This window comes from Marmota monax, unplaced genomic scaffold, assembly GCF_021218885.2.
Source record: "Marmota monax isolate L192 unplaced genomic scaffold, Marmota_monax_Labrador192_F-V1.1 WCK01_AAM20220418_F8-fsc00053, whole genome shotgun sequence".
Classification (NCBI taxonomy): Eukaryota; Metazoa; Chordata; class Mammalia; order Rodentia; family Sciuridae; genus Marmota; species Marmota monax.
This window is the reverse complement of record NW_026693153.1, coordinates 9,494,752-9,512,374: the sequence shown is the minus strand read 5'-3', so window position 1 is coordinate 9,512,374 and position 17,623 is coordinate 9,494,752. Positions and strand designations below refer to the sequence as shown.

At 35.1% G+C, this 17,623-nt stretch overlaps 1 pseudogene; it reads left to right on the top strand.

Moving 5' to 3' along the window:
* Positions 1–9,824: 9,824 nt before the first annotated feature.
* Positions 9,825–13,386, top strand: LOC124100037 (sarcolemmal membrane-associated protein-like; annotated as a pseudogene).
* Positions 13,387–17,623: the final 4,237 nt, after the last annotated feature.

The following is a 17,623-nucleotide window of genomic DNA, read 5'->3' as shown; positions in this document are numbered from 1 at the left end:
ATGAGGGATATAATTGTATATTATATTTATATGCATAAATGTGAATCTGTTAATGATTATACAGTGAAAATTTAAGCATGGAAGCCAAAACACCTGAAAACATCCATCTAAGTATCTATGGTTTGATGTAAAATCAGCTGTAGGAGTTGGGTGAGTGTAGGCTTAGCACAAAATTTTGGGTGGGGCTAGAGTTAGGGTTAGGTAATAAAAAGGTATTATCAGGAAACATGAATATTTATAAGAATGTATGTGTGAAATCATTTAGGGAAACATATAGGAATGTACGTTTTTTGGAATGAGGAATAATTCAATGTTGTTTTACAAACACATTTCTCAATATGAGGTATGAAAATGTAAATAATATATATGCATTAATGCGAATCTCTTTATGAGTATACAGTGAAAATTCAAGCATGAAGCCAAAACATCTGAAAATATCTATCTAAGTATCTAAGGTTTTATGTAAATCAGCTGCAGGTGTTAAGATAAATGTAGCTTAGCAGCAAGTTTCAGGAGGAGATAGGGTAAGAGTTAGGGAAAAAAGCTTATACCAGGAAACATGAATATTCATAAGAATGTACGTGTGAAAACATCAAGGAAAACAAACAGATAAGTAGATTTTTTACAATGAAGAATGGTTCAATGTTGTTTGTACCAATACATTTTTTAAACAACTGTAAATTATATGCATATGCATAAATGTGAATCAGTTTATGATTATACAGTGAAAATTGAGTTATGGAAGCCAAAATCCCAATAAATATCCATCTAAATAACCTTGGTTTCACCTAAAGTCAGCTGCAGTCTTTGGGATAAGTGTAGGCTTAGCACCAAATTTTGGGAGGGGCTAGAGTTAGGGTTAGGAAATTAAAAATTATATCAGGAAACATGAATATTCATTAGAAAGTACATGTGAAAAAATGTACGAAAACATATAGAAATGTACATTTTTGGCAATGGGAAATGGTCCAATGTTGGTCACACTAACACATTTTTAAAAATAGTACGTATGCAAATGTAACTGCCATATATGCATCATCTGAAACTCTTTTTATTATGTAGTGAAAATTCAAACATGGAAACCAAAACGCTTGAAAACATCCATGTCAGTATGTATAGTTTCATGTAAATTCAGCTGTAGTTGTTGCGGTAAAGGTAGACTTAGCACTGAATTTTGGGTGGGGCTAGGGTTAGGGACATGGAATAAAAACGTATATCAGGAAACATGAATGTCTATAAGAATGTTCACATGACAACAAGTAGGATAACCTATCGAAATGTACATTTTTGCAATGGGGAATTGTTGGTCATATGTACACATATTTTCAAGACTTGTTATGAAAATGTAAATGACCTATATGTACACATATGAATCTGTTTATGACTATACAATGAAAATTCAATCATGGATATAAAAATGCACAAAAACATCCATCTAAGAATCTATGGTTTCATGTAAAATTGTCTGTAGGTGTTGTAACAGGAGGATTAGCACCAAATGTCTTATGGAGCTAGGATTTGAGTTACAGAATGAAAAGATATAAGAGGAAACATGAATTACATAAGTATGTTCAAGTGAAAGCCTGTAGGAAAACACATGAAAATATCCATTTTTTTTTGCAATAGGGAATGGTTAAATTTGGTCTTCAAAACACGTTTTTTTTTTTTTTTAATATGAGCGATGCATATGTAAATCATATATGTGCATACTTGTGAATCAGTTAATGTTTAAACAGTGAAAATTCAGGAATGGGAGTCAAAGCACCAGTAAACATCTATCTATGTATATATGATTTCATGTAAAATCACCTGAAGGTGTAAGGTTCTGCTTAGCACCAAATTATAAGTGGGGAAGGGATAGGGTAAAGGAATTAAAAGAATACCGGGAAACATGAATATTCATGTTAATGTGAATCTATGTGTAAAAACATGTAGGAAAACACATAAAATGTACATTTTTTTTGCAATGTGAAATGGTTGAATGTGTTCATTTTTTTCAATAGGAGGTATGCAAATGTAAAAAATATATATGTATACATGTGAATCAGTTTATGGTTCCACAGTGAAAATTCAAGCATGGAAACCAAAATGTCTGGAAACATCCTTCTAAGTGTCATGGGTCATGTAAATTCAGCTACATATATTCGGGTAAAGGTAGGGCTCAGCACCAAAACTTGGATGGAGCTAGTTATGATTAGAGAATAAAAAGTTATATTAGGAAAAATGAATATTCATAAAAATATTTTCGTGAAATTATATAGGAAAACTTATAGAAAAATACATTTTTTTGCAACGGAAATTGGTTCAATGTTATTTGTATGAACATATTTTAAATATGAGGCATGCAACTATGTGTTATATTTACATGAATAAATCTGAATCTGTTTATGGTTATATAGTGAAAATTGAATCATGGGAGCCAAAACACTAACATTCACCTAAATAAGCTGTAGGCATTTGTGTACGCATTTGGGTAGCACCAAATTTACTGTGGGGCTGACGATATTTTTAGGGAATAAAAAGTATATCAGGAATAGTGAATATTCATAAAAATGAATATTCAGCCCAAACACCTGTAAACATCCATCTGTGAAAAATAATGTAGAAAAACTTATATAAATGTACATTTTTTACAATGGGGATTGGTTCATTGCTGGTTTCATGAACATATTTTTTATATGAGGGATGCATCAATTATATTTACATGCCTAAAAGTGAATCTGTTCATATTATATAGTGAAAATTGAGTCATGGAAGGAAAGTGCCCATAAACATCCATCTAAGTATGTATGGTTTCATGTAAAATCAACTGCAGGTATTGGAGTAAGTTTAGGGTGAGCACTGAATTTCTTGTGGGGCTAGGATTGGGGTTAGGAAATGAAAAGGTATATTAGGAACATTAATATTCAAAAGTATGTTCAAGTGAAAAAATGCAGGAAAACATATAGGAATATACATTTTTTTTTGCAATAGGGAATGGTTAAATTTGGTTTTAAGAACACATTTTTTAAAAAATACGAGGAATAAATATATAAATGATCTAGGTGCATACTTGTGAATCAGTTAATGATTACACAGTAAAAATTCAGGGATGGAAGCCCAAACACCTGTAAACATCCATCTGTGTATCTATACATATCTATACATCTATGTATCTAAGGTTTCATATAAAATCCACTACAGATGTTTGGGTAAGGGTTTGCTTAGCACTGAATTTCAAATGGAATTAAGGTCAGGGTTAGGGAATGAAAAGGTATACCAAAATACATGAGTATTCATAAGAGTGTGTGTGAAAACATGTAGGAAAACACATAGAAATGTATAGTGAAAATTGAATCATGGGAACCATGATGCAATGGGGAATGGGTGAACATTGGTCATATGAACACATTTTTTTCCAATAGGAGGTATGAGAATGTAAATAGCACATATGCATACACATAGATCTGTTCATGACTATACAGTGAGAATTCAAGCTTGGAAGCCAAAATGCCTGAAAACTACCATCTATGTATGTATGGTTTCATTTAAATTCAGCTGCAGTTGTTGGGGTAATGTAGGCTTAGCACCAAATTTTGGGTGGGGTTGAAAAACCAGCCTCTACCTCAGAGCAAAGCCTGTCCAAGGAAGGGACATGACCTTTGTTCTTGAAAAGACCCCACAGAGCACTCCTAGGCACATTCCCACCCTGCTAAGTTGTTTATCTACAAATAACAGGAGAGATCTGCTGCACCAGCTGTCCCTGACTCAGTCAGGCTAGGTGGAGACCCATAGTAACCCCCTAGCAGCCACCAATCAGCATGAGACAGGGAAATACCTGGGATGCCAGATGACCCTCCCAGTAGTTTATGGTGGTTGATAACGTGTTGGGAAACCATGTAGTTCAGCAGGAACACTCCTTTTGGTTTAAACCAATCAGTTCAAACGAATCCCCCTCTTGTAGTAACCAATCACCCCTACCCAACTTGTTCCAGCCAATGAATGTGCTAATCATGTTTTAGAGTTGTTATTTGATTTTCCCGTGGTGTGTGATGATTTGCTAAGAGATGCTATGATGTCTGTGAAGTCCCTGCCTTCCCCAAAGAGTGTATAAAACTACTGCAAACCCTGGGCTCCGGCCTCTCAGCGTCACCAGTTGCTGTGTGTGGAGGACCCAGCTAGCTCGCAATAAAGGACTCTTTGCTGTTTACATCGATCTTGGTCTCTGGTGGTCTTTTGGGGGTCCCTAATTCGAGGATAACAGGGTTAGGGTTAGAGTTAGGGATTGGAAAGGTATATCAGGAAATATAAATATTCATAAGTATGTCTGAAATCATGGAGGAAAACTTATAGAAACGTCATATTTGGCAATGGGGTATGGTTCAATATTGGTTTGAACAAACACATTTTAATATATGAGAGATGCAACTGTGAAGTATATTTAAATGTATAAATGTAAATCTGTTTATGACCATTCAGTAAAAAATCATGGAAGCCAAAACACCAGAAAACATCTAAGTATCTATATTTTCATGTAAAGTCAGCTGCAGGTGTTGGGGTAAGGGTAGTCTTAGTATCAAGTTTCAGGTGGGGCAAGGGTTAGGGTTAGGGAATGAAAAGGTATTTAGGAAAACTATTCATAAGAACCTATGTGGGGAAACATATAGAAATGTACATTTTTTTTGCAATGCAGAATGGTTCAATGTGGTCATATGAATACATTTTTTTTCAATAAAGGTTATTCAAATGTAAATGATCTATATGCATACACATGAATCTGTTTATGACTATACAATGAAAATTCAAGCATGGAAGCCAAAACGACCAAAAACACCCATCAGAGTACCTCTGGTTTTATGTAAATTCAGCTGCTGAGTTTTGGGTGGGGCTAGGGTTATGGGTAGGGATTGAAAAGGTATATTAGGAAACATGAATATTCATAAGTATGTTCAAGTGAAAACATGTAGGAAAAATATAGAGATATATAGTTTTTTGCCATGAGGAATGGTTCAATGTTGGTTGAAGAACATATTTTTAAATATGAGGGATGCATATATAAATGATATATGTGAACACATGTGCATCAGTAATTATTTTACAGTGAAAATTCTGGGATGGAAGCCAAAAGGCCTATAAACATCCATCTATGTATCTAGAGTTTCATGTAAAATCAGCCGCAGGTGTTTGGTAAGCGTTTTCTTAGCAATGAATTTTGGGTGGGGGTAGGGTTAGGGTTAGTTACTGCACAGTTATATCAGAGAACATAATATTCATTAGAATGTATGTGTGAAACCATGAAGGAAAACATATAATAATGTACATGTTTTGCCATGGGAAATGGTTCAATATTAGTTGAAGAAACACATTTTGCAAATACGAGAGATATTACTGTATATTGTATTCAATGCATAAATGTGAATCTGTTTATAATTATACAGTGAAAATTGAGTCACGGAAGCCCAAACTATCAACATCTATCTAATCGTGTATGGCTCTGGTACAATCAGAGGCAGGTGTTTGGATATGGTTAGGGTTAACATTGAATTTTGTGTAGGGCTAGGGTTAGGGTTAGGGAATGAAAATGTATATCAGGAAACATGAATATTCATAAGAATGTATGTGGGAAAACATGTAGGAAAACACTAGAAATGTACATTTTTTTTTGCACTGGGGAATGGTTCAATGTTGGTCGTATAAACACATTTTTTTTTCAATACATGAATCTGTTTCTGTCTATACAGTGAAAATTCAAGCTTAAAAGCCAGAATGCCTGAAGACTTCCATCTATGTATGTATGTTTCATTTAAATTCAGCTGCAGTTATTGGGGTAACCATAGGCTTAGCATTGAATTTCGGGTGGGGTTAGGGTTAGAATTAGTGATTAAAAAGATATGTGAAGAAACATGAATATTCATAAGTATATATATATATATATGTGAAATTATGTAGGAAAACATAGAAATGTACATATTTTGCAATAGGGGATGGTTCAATGCTCATCAAACAAATGTATTTTAATATATGAGGGATGCAACTGTAAAGTATATTTAAATGTGTAAATGTGAATCAGTTTATGATTATACAATGAAAATGTAGTCATGGAAGCCAAAAGTCTGATGAACATTCATCTAAATATGTATGGCTTCATGTACAATTTGCTGCAGTTCTTGGAGTAAATGGAGGCTTAGCACTGAATTTTGGGTGGGGATAGTATTGGGGTTAGGGTATAAAAAGTTATATCAGAAAACATGAATATTCATAAAAATGTTCATGTGCAAATATATAGGAAAACCTATAGAAATGTATATTTTTTTTGCAATGGGGAATGGTTCAATGGTTGTCTTATTAACAAATTTTTTTCAATACAATGTATGAAAATGAAAATTATATATATATAATTCATATATATATAATTCATATATATATATATATATATATATATATATATATATATATATATATATATGAATCTGTGTATAAATACACAGTGAAAGTTTGAGCATAGAAGCCAAAATTCCCCTAAATGTCAATGTAAGTGTCTTTGGTTTCATGTACATTTGTACATTCAGTTGCGTGTGTTGGGGTAAAGGTAGGCTTAGTACTTAATTTTGGGTTGGTCTGTGTTTAGGGTAGAGAATGAAAAGGTATAACAGGAAACATGAATGTTCATAAGAATGTTCACTTTAAAACATGTAAGAAAACACAAAAATGTACATTGTGTGCAATCAGGAATATTTGAATTTTGTACATACAAACACTATTTTAAAATATGAGGGATGCATACGTAAATGATATCTATGTATGCATGTGAATCTGTTAATGATTATACAGTGTAAATTCAGGCATCATTAAGCATTCATCTAAATATCTGTGGTTTTATATAAAATCAGCTGTAGTTGTTTTGGTAAAGTTTGATTAGCACTGAATTTCAGGTGGTCTAAGGTTAGCATTACAGATTGAAAAGGTATATCAGGAAATTGAATATTCATAAGTATATATGTCTGAAAACATAAGAAAACATAAAAATGTACAAATTTTGCAATGGAGAATAGTTCTTTGTTGTTCAAACATTTTTTTAATATGAGGGATACAACTGTAAATTATATTTACACACATAAAAGTGAATTTATTTATGATTATACAGTGAAAATTGAGTCAAGGAAGCAAAAATGCCCATAAACATCTACCTACGTATCTGTGGTAGCAGGGATTGATGGCACAAGCCTGTAATCCCAGCAGCTCAGGAGGCTAAGACAGGAGGATTACGAGTTCAAAGCAGCCTCAATAACTCAGTGAGACCCTGTCTCTAAATAAAATACAAAATATTTTTGTATTTTGGGATGTGGCTCAGTGATTGAGTATCCCTGAGTTCAAAACCTGGTACCCCCAGCCCTCACAAAAAAGTACCTATGGTTTCATGTAAAATCAGCTGCAGTTGTTGTGGTGTGAATAGGTTTCTCTCTGAAGTTTGGGTGGGATTAGGGTTAGAGAGTAAATAGGTATATCAGGAAACATGAATATTCATAAGAATGGATGCCTTTAAACCTGTAGGAAACTTACATTTTATGATTTGGATGTTTGGTGTCCCCCAAAAGCTCTGTGTGAGACAAGAAGGTACAGAGGAGAAATGATTAGGTTTTAAGAGTCTTAACCCAATCCGTGAATTAATTCCCTGGTAGGGATTAACTGAGTGGTAACTGAAGTGGTAGGGCCTGGCTGGAGGAGGTGGGAATTTGGGCGTGGGTTTGGGCTATATATTTTGAATCTGGTGAGTGGAGACTCTCACTTTCTCTGATCATCATGTGGACTGGTTCCCTCTGCCACACTTTTTCACCATGCTTTTCTGCTTCACATAGAGCCCTGAGGAACGGAGCTGGCCTTCTATAGACTAAGACCTCTGAAAACTGTGAGCCTCCAAATAATTTTTCTCTTCTACAATTAGTGCTTGTTGGGACCTTTAGTCACAGAAGCATAAAAGCTGACTAAAACAATATAAAAATGTACATTTTTTGCAATGGTGAATGGTTTAATGTTGGTTATACGAACACATTTTTTTAAATATAAGGGATGCAAATGTAAAAGATATATATGAGAAGAAATATAATTGATCAAGAAATATATGAAAAAATGTTCAACATCTTTAGCAATTAGAGAAATGCAAATCAAAAATATTCTAAGATTTCATCTCACCCTAGTCAGAATGGCAATTATCAAGAATACAAACAACAATAAATGTTGGAGAGGATATGGGGGAAAAGATACACTCATACATTGCTGGTGGGAATGCAAATTGGTGCAGCCATCTCCATATGGAAAGCGATATGGAGATTCCTCAGAAAACTTGGAATGGAGCCACCATCTGACCCAGCTATCTCACTCCTAGGTTTATACCCAAAGGACTTAAAAATCAGCATACTACAGTGATATAGCCACATCAATGTTCATAGTGATTCAACTCACAATAGCTGTGGAACCAGCCTAGGTGCCCTTCAACAGATGAATGGATAAAAAAATGTGATGTGTGTGTGTGTGTGTGTGTGTGTGTGTGTGTGTGAGAGAGAGAGAGAGAGAGAGAGAGAGAGAGAGAGAGAGAGAGAGAGAGAGTATTATTCAGCCTTAAAGAAGAATGAAATTATGGCATTTGCAGGTAAATGGATGTAGCTGGAGAATATCATGCTACGTGCAATAAGACAATCCCACAAAACCAAAGGCCAAAATTCTTTTTCTGATATGCAGATGCTAATTCACAATAAGGGTGGGACTAGGAAAGAATAGAGTTATTTTAGATTAGATAAAGGGGAGTGAAAGGAGGGGAGGGGGTCTGAGGGTAGGAAGGATATTACTTTATGTATATATATGACAGTATAACCAATGGGATTCTACAAAATGTACAATCAGAAAAATGAGAAATTATACTCCATTTATGTATGATATATCAAAGTGCATAAGTGTATTCTAATGTCATGTATAACTAATTAGAACAAATAAAAGTTTTTTTAAAAAAGTGAATTCTTTACTTTGGATTAGTGGCAGGAACGTGCAATATTAATGTTCTAACTATGATTCCTGAAACATATTTAAGATAAAGTTTATTAGCATATATTGGGATCAGATGCTTAGGCTTATCAAAATCTAAAAATCAGGTATAACGAAAAATACGGATTAAAAGGGTTAGAAACACCTAGGATTTAGCACAAGTTTTGGCTCCCTAGATATTTTGGAATGAGTGAATATTTTAGCAAATGATTAAATACCAGACACATAAATGGATGAATGGAAGGACGTGTGGATGATGAAATGACTATAATTCTTAATTAGTTTCACATAATACTAGACTCCTAGAAGATGCAAATTGGTGGTGGGAATGCAAAATGGTGCAACCATTATGGAAAGTGATATGGAGATTCCTGAGAAATCTGAGGGAAGAATGAAAAATGAGGGAACTTTGGATTGAAGGGAAGAATGAAGAGAAGAATGAAGGAACTTTGGATTGTGCAGAGGGGAATGAGGGGAGAGGAGGAGTTGTGGGGATTGGAAGGACAGTGGAATTAGATGGACATTATGTCCATATACATGTATGATTACACTGCTGGTGTGACTCTACACCATGTTCAAGCAGAGAAAGGAGAAATTGTGCTCCATTTGTGTACAATGTGTCAAAATGTGTCCTACTGTCACAAATAACTAATTAGAATAAATTAAAAAATAAATCCCATGAAGTTCAGCCCTATTATCACTGTTCCTCTAGCCAGGCTCCTTCTAGCCCTGACTTTCTGCAATCATCCTTTAGGACATATTTTACTTCAAAACTTTTCAGTGCAGATAGCTTACATTCTTTGAGAGTTATGGCCACATCAGGGAACTGTCAATGTTTTCTTGAAGGTGAGTGACTTAATTTTCATTGTGCAAGCATAGGGCAGCTTTCTGAGAACAAAAGTTTAGATCAGGTATCTGGGAGATAGTTTCAGGGTGCATCTTTATCCACCAAGTGAGTAAAAGTTCACATAAAACATTCATCCAATGTGGCTTTCTAAGATCATCCACTCTGGAGTCAATTCTTTGAATTCCAGCTTTTACTGCTTGCTTAGATAAGTCACTTAGTATGCCTCCACTGCTCAGTGTTTAATCTGTAATATTGGGGTAATAAAGGTAGCTTTTTATAGATAGAGTTTCTACCTAGATTAAATGCTTAAATATGTTGAAAGCCCAAGAGCTGTGCCTTGCACATATTGACCATTATTTTTATTATTGTTTTGTCTTAGCCAATAAACCAACTCAGGACCTCCATCCTCTTAATGGAGCATTTGCTTTGTGCTCTGAAGGATTCAGAGTAAGTCAATATTGCTGTTTTTATCCCAGGACATTTGTGAGGAAGTTAGGGTTAGTTAGGGCTGTTGTTTGCGACCAAGAAGCTGAGAAAAGTAATGGTAACACTTGATGATGGATTGCATCAGGGCTTACCTGTTCCCTTATGCCTCTCCTTATAGCTGACCCCCGTCAGAAGGCTGTGTATTACTGTAGGAGCAATGCTGATCCGGGCAAAAGGAACTTGACCAGATCTTGTCCAACATGCTGAAAATGAATGAGCCATCTCATGAATATCCTGTCCTGATGATCCACACCTGTGCCCTGTTCCCCATGTCTGTGATCTTCCTAGATCTGGGTTATTCCATCCCTGCTCCTACCTCACCCTGTTCCTATCCCCCACTCCTACCCTAGTCTTCTTAAATACCTCTTGGCTCACTAGGTCTCTATGGCTGATCCCCCAAACTCTTCCCACTTCCATGGCTGACTCTGAGAACTTTTCTCATAGGTTGTATGTCCCTGTGACCATTCTGTTCTCTAGACACTTTCCTACTCCAATAAGTCTGCCTCTTCTGCCTCATCTGTGGACTATCTTGTCCGCCTATGACATTGGACTTTCTCCTTGCCACAGTCTGGCTGCAGCAAAATAACCGGCGGGGGGGGGGGGGGGGTGACGAACAACTTGTGTAGATTGATACAGCAGGAGTAGGAGCCCTTTATTGTAGGACAGGAGGGGTATTTATACATTCCACACAGCTTATCTTAATTAACATAAATTAGATACAGCAGCCAACCAATAAGAAATCTCCACACTTAATGGCTCGCTGGCATTACTTCACAAACCACTCCCTCTGGCAAAATGCCAGGCGCCATCCAGACTTGTTTACAGACCTTAACACTCCTGATGTCTAAAGTAATGTGTCTTCTTCCACTCCCAGCTGCTTCCTGGTATTATTGCTTCTTTTAAGCCTAATGTTCAAACTTCAACATGTGAGGGAGCAGAACTCGTCACCAATAGCCAGCGGTATCACTAGCTACAGCAAGTAAACAAAAATGCTTTGATTTAAATCTCTTTTGGAAGAAGAAGTAGAAGAAAAAAGCCTATAAAAATCAAGTTGAGGAATCTGCTAAACATATACAAGTTCTTCAAGCCTATCTGCAGAAATTACACATTGGCATAGAGAATCTCCAGGAAGAGAAAGACTGTAAAATCACAAGCACTAGAGATGAATTGCTTAGCTCCCCAGATGAAATTTTGCTGCTTCGTGAGGCAGCTGCACAGGCTGCTTCTAAGCAGGACACTGACATTACTTCTTTACAAGATGAGTTTAAGTAGGTGGTGGTGGTGGTGGTGGTGGACAGTGGCACCTGAGTATGAGAAGGAAACTCACAAGTCTGCAGAACAGTTTTCAGCTTTGGTGTCAACAGTATGAAGACCAGCAGAGAGCAGAAGCAACAAGGTTGCAAGGTGAACTGGAGAAGTTGAAAAAGGAAGGGAATGTATTGGAAACAGAGTGCCCTTCTCTATAAAAGAAAAATGTTTTACTATCATCAGAACTGCAGTGGCAAGAAAAAGAAATACTCAATTCTGAGAAACAGAGTTTAGAGTTTACCAGTGATCACAGCATCCTTCAGGTGACTAGGAAAGAACTGGAGAAGTTCTTCAAGTGGGGTCCTTGAAAGAGCAGCATCTTCAGGATTCAGCTGATTTAAAAACTCTTCTCAGTAAGGCTGAAAACCAAGCAAAGGATGTACAGAAAGTCTGAAGAGACACAGTCTGCACCCTCAGAACTGAAGTGAAAGTTTGAAATGATGGAGCAGGAAAAGCAACCAATCACACACGAACTCAAACAACGTAAAGACAACCTGAAGCTGCTCTGAGAGAAAGGAAATAATTCTTCCATATTACAACCCCTCCCAGCCATATTCATTGGCCTATTCCTGGCTTTCCTGTTTTGGTCCATTGTGGTAGAGAAAGAAACCCTGGCTCTGGATGTGTGAGGGTGGCCTTAGGCCTGAGCCTAAGCAACTCCATTTTAAAAACTCTAGTTTGAAACCTGCAGTCTCACCAGTCTCACCTAATGGAGCCCTCCAGTATGGCCCTCAGACATAAATAAGTCACTTCCCCCCACCCTGAGAAGCCTCTGTCAGGTTGTCCTCACCTGATAAGAGGAAAAGATGAAAAGATCAGGGTGGGGACCACCCCAGGGTAAATGATGTTACTGATAAATCTGGTGGTAGCTGATGAGGATTGAAAGGGGGGCAGTCAAAAGCCCCCAAATTTAGTATAAATAATAGAGCAAATGAACATATATTCAACCAGCTGACACTGATTCACACAAGGTTGAGAGCCTGATGAGGACCTGGATTGACATTCCAACTCTTCTCATCTGCTTTGAACCTCTGCGTTGTTCTCACCACTCTCAAATTCTGCAGCCACATCTTGATCCTGGTGAGAGGCATAACTTCTCCCTAGGACCACCTTATCAGTTGTCCATCAGCTCCACCCCAGGAGAAGCCTGCCTTGGTTCCTGATCTGATCACCAGGGTCTGAGTGATTGTGCATCTGCTGGACCTAGAGTCTAAGGCTTGAGACTTTTGATCTGGCACTTGAACTTAGTATGCAGAGGGAATGTCTGTTATGAGCCTGTCATGATTAGGTGTGTTTGCAATGCTTAGAATTAATCTAGAATTGATTATGTCTATTGCAGTGCCTAGCATTAAGAATTGTCATTTTCTTGATTAAGAACCTATAGAGTGAGATTGTATTGAGTGATTTGAGTGAATAAAGCATGGAAAAGGGCAGAAGCGCATGGACATTATTTATTTTTCCCCCGGACTACATAAGTTGCACCTTTTGCCCATCACAAAGGGATGCCCAAGTTGGCTGCCCTGTTTGTGGTGACAGCCATCGTGCTGTAAGTGCCAGATCTGTTCAGAGCTTCAGGAGAGCGTTTCTTGAATCCATACACCATCCTCCGTTTAAAAGCTGGCATCACACTCATGCTGGAGACAAATAGAACCATCACACTCATGCTGGAGACAAACAGAAGAATCCTCTTTTACCTCCTAAAACAGAAGAAGTGCAAGTATACAATGTAGGGTCATTTCTTTAAATTATATAAAATGTATCTGTTTATAGAGAAAATATAAAATTGTTACTTTATTCTACCATAAGCAATAATTTGTTTGCAATTTTTCGTGTAATTTTTAAATGAGTATGTTGAGATTCCTAATATTATGGTGACCAAATGTAGGCTTCCTGGTACATCGAATTATTTATACCATTAAATTTATGAGTATTACTGCTGTCATGTATTAAAAAAGAAAATGAAAGCGAAAGAAGCATTAAAATTAGAAATAAGGAAAAAAAATTATGTATATTTTACTTTGAATTCTAATGGCCAGATAATTTACTTTTATGATTTGATAACTACCCAAACCAAACATGCATAGGCAGAGAGGCCCTGTGTACTCAGTACCTATAGGTTTGAGGTGTGTGTATATGTGTGTGTATATGTGTGTGTGTGTATTTTTTAACATATTTACACTATTTTTAATTGTTATAAAACCACTGAGCTATTGGGAACAAGACATAGAGACAACTTTCTGTGGGTTTTATTTTAAGGAAAATACTTTTGAAAAATATTCCATTTTAATGATAATTTTGGGGACATGTGCACGCTTGTTCAGCTTTAATGTGAATTGAAGACGTGGAGGACAACAACTCTGCAAAGCTTTCTATGACAATGTGTATTTTCTTGAGCAACCTGAAGTATATCTGAGAATGAAACATAGTAATTACACAATTTCAGTGCAGTCAACCACACTGTTATGTCAATTGGAATGTAATTTTATTGAACCTCATGTGTTTAAAGAGATATTTTCTTTTCAAGTCAAGGTAATTTCTCATATACAACAATTTAGAGAGCATGATTTTTTTCTATCATTTGTTCCTCCAAGCATGTTTCATTGAAGAAAGAATTATATTTCTTTAGATAAGCTTTTATTGACTTAATTTGGTTATGATATTTCAGAGCTAATTCATGTTCAAGGTGAACTGTTACTGAACATCAGCTTTCCTGGTTGTGAATGCAAGTGGTTATTTTCTTTTCATTGTTATTAATTGGAACTTTCTGTTAATTAGAAACGTTATTCTCAAGATTAATAGTCTCCATGTACAGTGATATACCTAAATGCTGCTTGATTTTATATATTTAAAACACAGAAGTCAAAGTTTCGCTATGGTTTTGTGCAACACCATAGTTACTTCAGTAAAGTTTATTTGGGTCATAGGATACCTAAAATATCACATAGTTAGAATTTTCAGTCAGTAAAGACTGGGAGGGAAAGTTAGTGAATTGACTTGAATGTTCTGTGGGAATACACAGGTCTAGCCAAATATTGAAATAGGAGTTTAGGATATAATTTGCCTTGTGATGTTTGACAGTTATTGTTTATACTTAAAGATTATATTTTAATTTATTTGTGATTGTTGTGAAAATCACTAGATTTATGGAAGAATTAGTCACAAGTGACTTGTAGAAAATACTGTCATATAATTCATTTCATCATTTTTTTGTTGTTGTTGCAGGAAGCCACTTCACCACAAAATGCTAATATGCCAGTGGTACCCAGTACCTCTTGTATATAGGTTATTACAAATATTGTTCTGAAATCCTTCACTTCAGAATTAAATTTTTAAAATAAATTATTGTTTGACATTTATTTTGTAAAGATATAAAGTGCAATAGAATTTCTGAGTACAAATTAAACTATTTGCACTAACACATTTGATGTGCATGATTTAATAAAATAACTTTACTCTCCCTATTAAAAAGTGTGGTTTGCACAAATTATTGGGTATTAGAATCACCTGGGGAGCTTGTACAACCAGATAAACCACCAACTGCATCTATTATCCAAAGTAATGATGTCAATTTTCTTGGTTTGAGATCACTTTGTTTAAAATAATTGTAATACATGTATGAAGATGTGAGAAAAAAAGAATAGCATCACTCTAGATTAAGTAGATTGTGTATATATGTGACTGCATGACCAATGTGATTCTGCAACCTGCATACTCAGAAAAATGAGATATTATATCCCATCTGGTTCAAATGTATGATATGTCAAGATCACTGTACTGTCATGTGTAACTAAGCAAAACAAACTTAAAAAAATAATAAAATAAAATAATTGATGAAACAAAATTTTTATAATGCAATACATTTAGGGAATACCATGCTCATAATCCATGAATTGCTTTCCTTTAAAATTGGAAAAAGAACAAAGTCTCTCATCTATCTTCCCAGGGCCTTGGAGATCTGATGGATGCTGACTTCCCTGGCACCACCTTCCACTTTCTGACTTTTCCCTTTGCAGATCAGCCCATATAGAGTTTTTGGTTTGTCTCATGATCAAGTCCCTCTCATAATCATATCCTATAGTGATGTAGGCCATATAGTTAACAAGCATCCACTGTCATTACTTTTTAGAAATAAAAACTCCAGGGCCCCAAACCAGAACTTCTGAAATAAATATACATTTTAAAAATATTTATATGAAATTTATTGTCATTGCTGTTTAGGAAGCAAGACATGGATCAAATCCAATTAAAGTACTGATCTTTTGTTTTCTTTAGCTACTCATTCTAACAATTGCCGAATAAGTGTCAGATTGAAGTGGGGAAGCTAGTATGTCTGGAATTTAAGTTGCAGTTTGCATGAGGAGGACCCCTTTATTTGAGGTTAGCTCCTGAAGGGAATCTAATTCTTGCTCTTGTTAAAATGATGTGCTGATGAGCTCAGATTGCAACATACTAATCAAAACACTCAGAATGGTATTTTTGGTAAATAAACTGTAGTTTCCATAAACATGTTTTAAGTATCCTTTGTGAGATAAAATAAAGAAATAAAGTGGAATTTTTAAATTAAAATTAGAACTGTTACAATGACTGATGTTTATAATTACATCATTCTCATGCTTGTGGAACAAACTGAACTTCTTATACATATCCAAATCCACAGGCTCAGTAGAACAACTTCACTGGTCCTATAGGGAACTCTCAGGTAATTTTTAGGGGACGTAAAAATCTTTACTCCTTGCACTTATGGATAAAAATGTCAGAGTTATATAACTGGTTGGCTCTGTGTACAAGAAAACCCACATAAATAGAATTTTATTGAGGCTGGGAAATTAAACCTCTGAAACAAATGAGTAGGCAAAGAATTGTATGCTCATTATTTTCTATTTTGTGCTATTGTCTTTTTTTTCTGTTTTATAAAACCTAATACTTTTAAAGGACCTTAATTCTTTCAATTTATTGGTAAGACAGAAATATTTTCTGTAGTTTTAAAATTCTTTGTAGGAAAGGTAAAAAAAAAACCTGTGTAACTTGTAACAATTTAGATTGGGTTTGAAAAATAACAAAAAGCAGGGTCAAAATTGGAAAACAGTGTGCTCTCTTTTATATTTAAATTCATGCTGACCTTTGGAGAAGCAAAAATGCTGTAAGACTGATTTCTTCTCTGTAGTGATATGTTTATTATCTAGTTAATCTAAATATAATGATTTTATTTCAAGATCTTGAACTTTAAATAATTTACATGTGGGTTTAGAGTTATAATTCATACTAATTCTTATATAAGAAATATTTTGAAAAATTCTAGTAAAATGATCCATAGGGTTTAGTTAATCATGCATGCTGATTAAAATGTTCAAGGTATCACTTTAATATGAGTTCTATGCTATCACCAGAATGTAAAAATATTTTGTTGAGTACTTTATATGTATTTATCTGGAAACATGATGAAAATGTTCTTTCATTGCTCTTTTCAGTGTGTGTGATTTAAGAAATAACTACATAAAAACTGAATTTGAACATTTTGAATTATCAAGTGAAAAGGAATTGTGTGGAGAGTATTTTGCTCCAAATAGAGCACATCATACTGTAATTATTGGTACTTTTTATTTATATTGCCTTTTCCAGGATCCTGTAATTGATTACCATGTATTTTACTAAATATGCTTGTGGGGGATCAAAATGCTATCAATTTAAAGAAGCAAGATTTCTAGAGACAGTTTACTTCAGTCACTGTAACAATAAAGATTAAGAAACTTGAAAATTTTTATTGTTTTTATTTGATTTTTACCACATGATGTTTTGATATACATGTATGTAGTGAAGTGATTGATCAAGTCAAACAAATTAGCACTCAATCATATTCATAGAGTTACATTTTTTGTAGCTGTTGGTGGTGAGAACACTTAAAACCTACTCTCTGGGCATAATACCAGTATTTAATTAAATATTTTTAATCACTAAATTATAATTTTC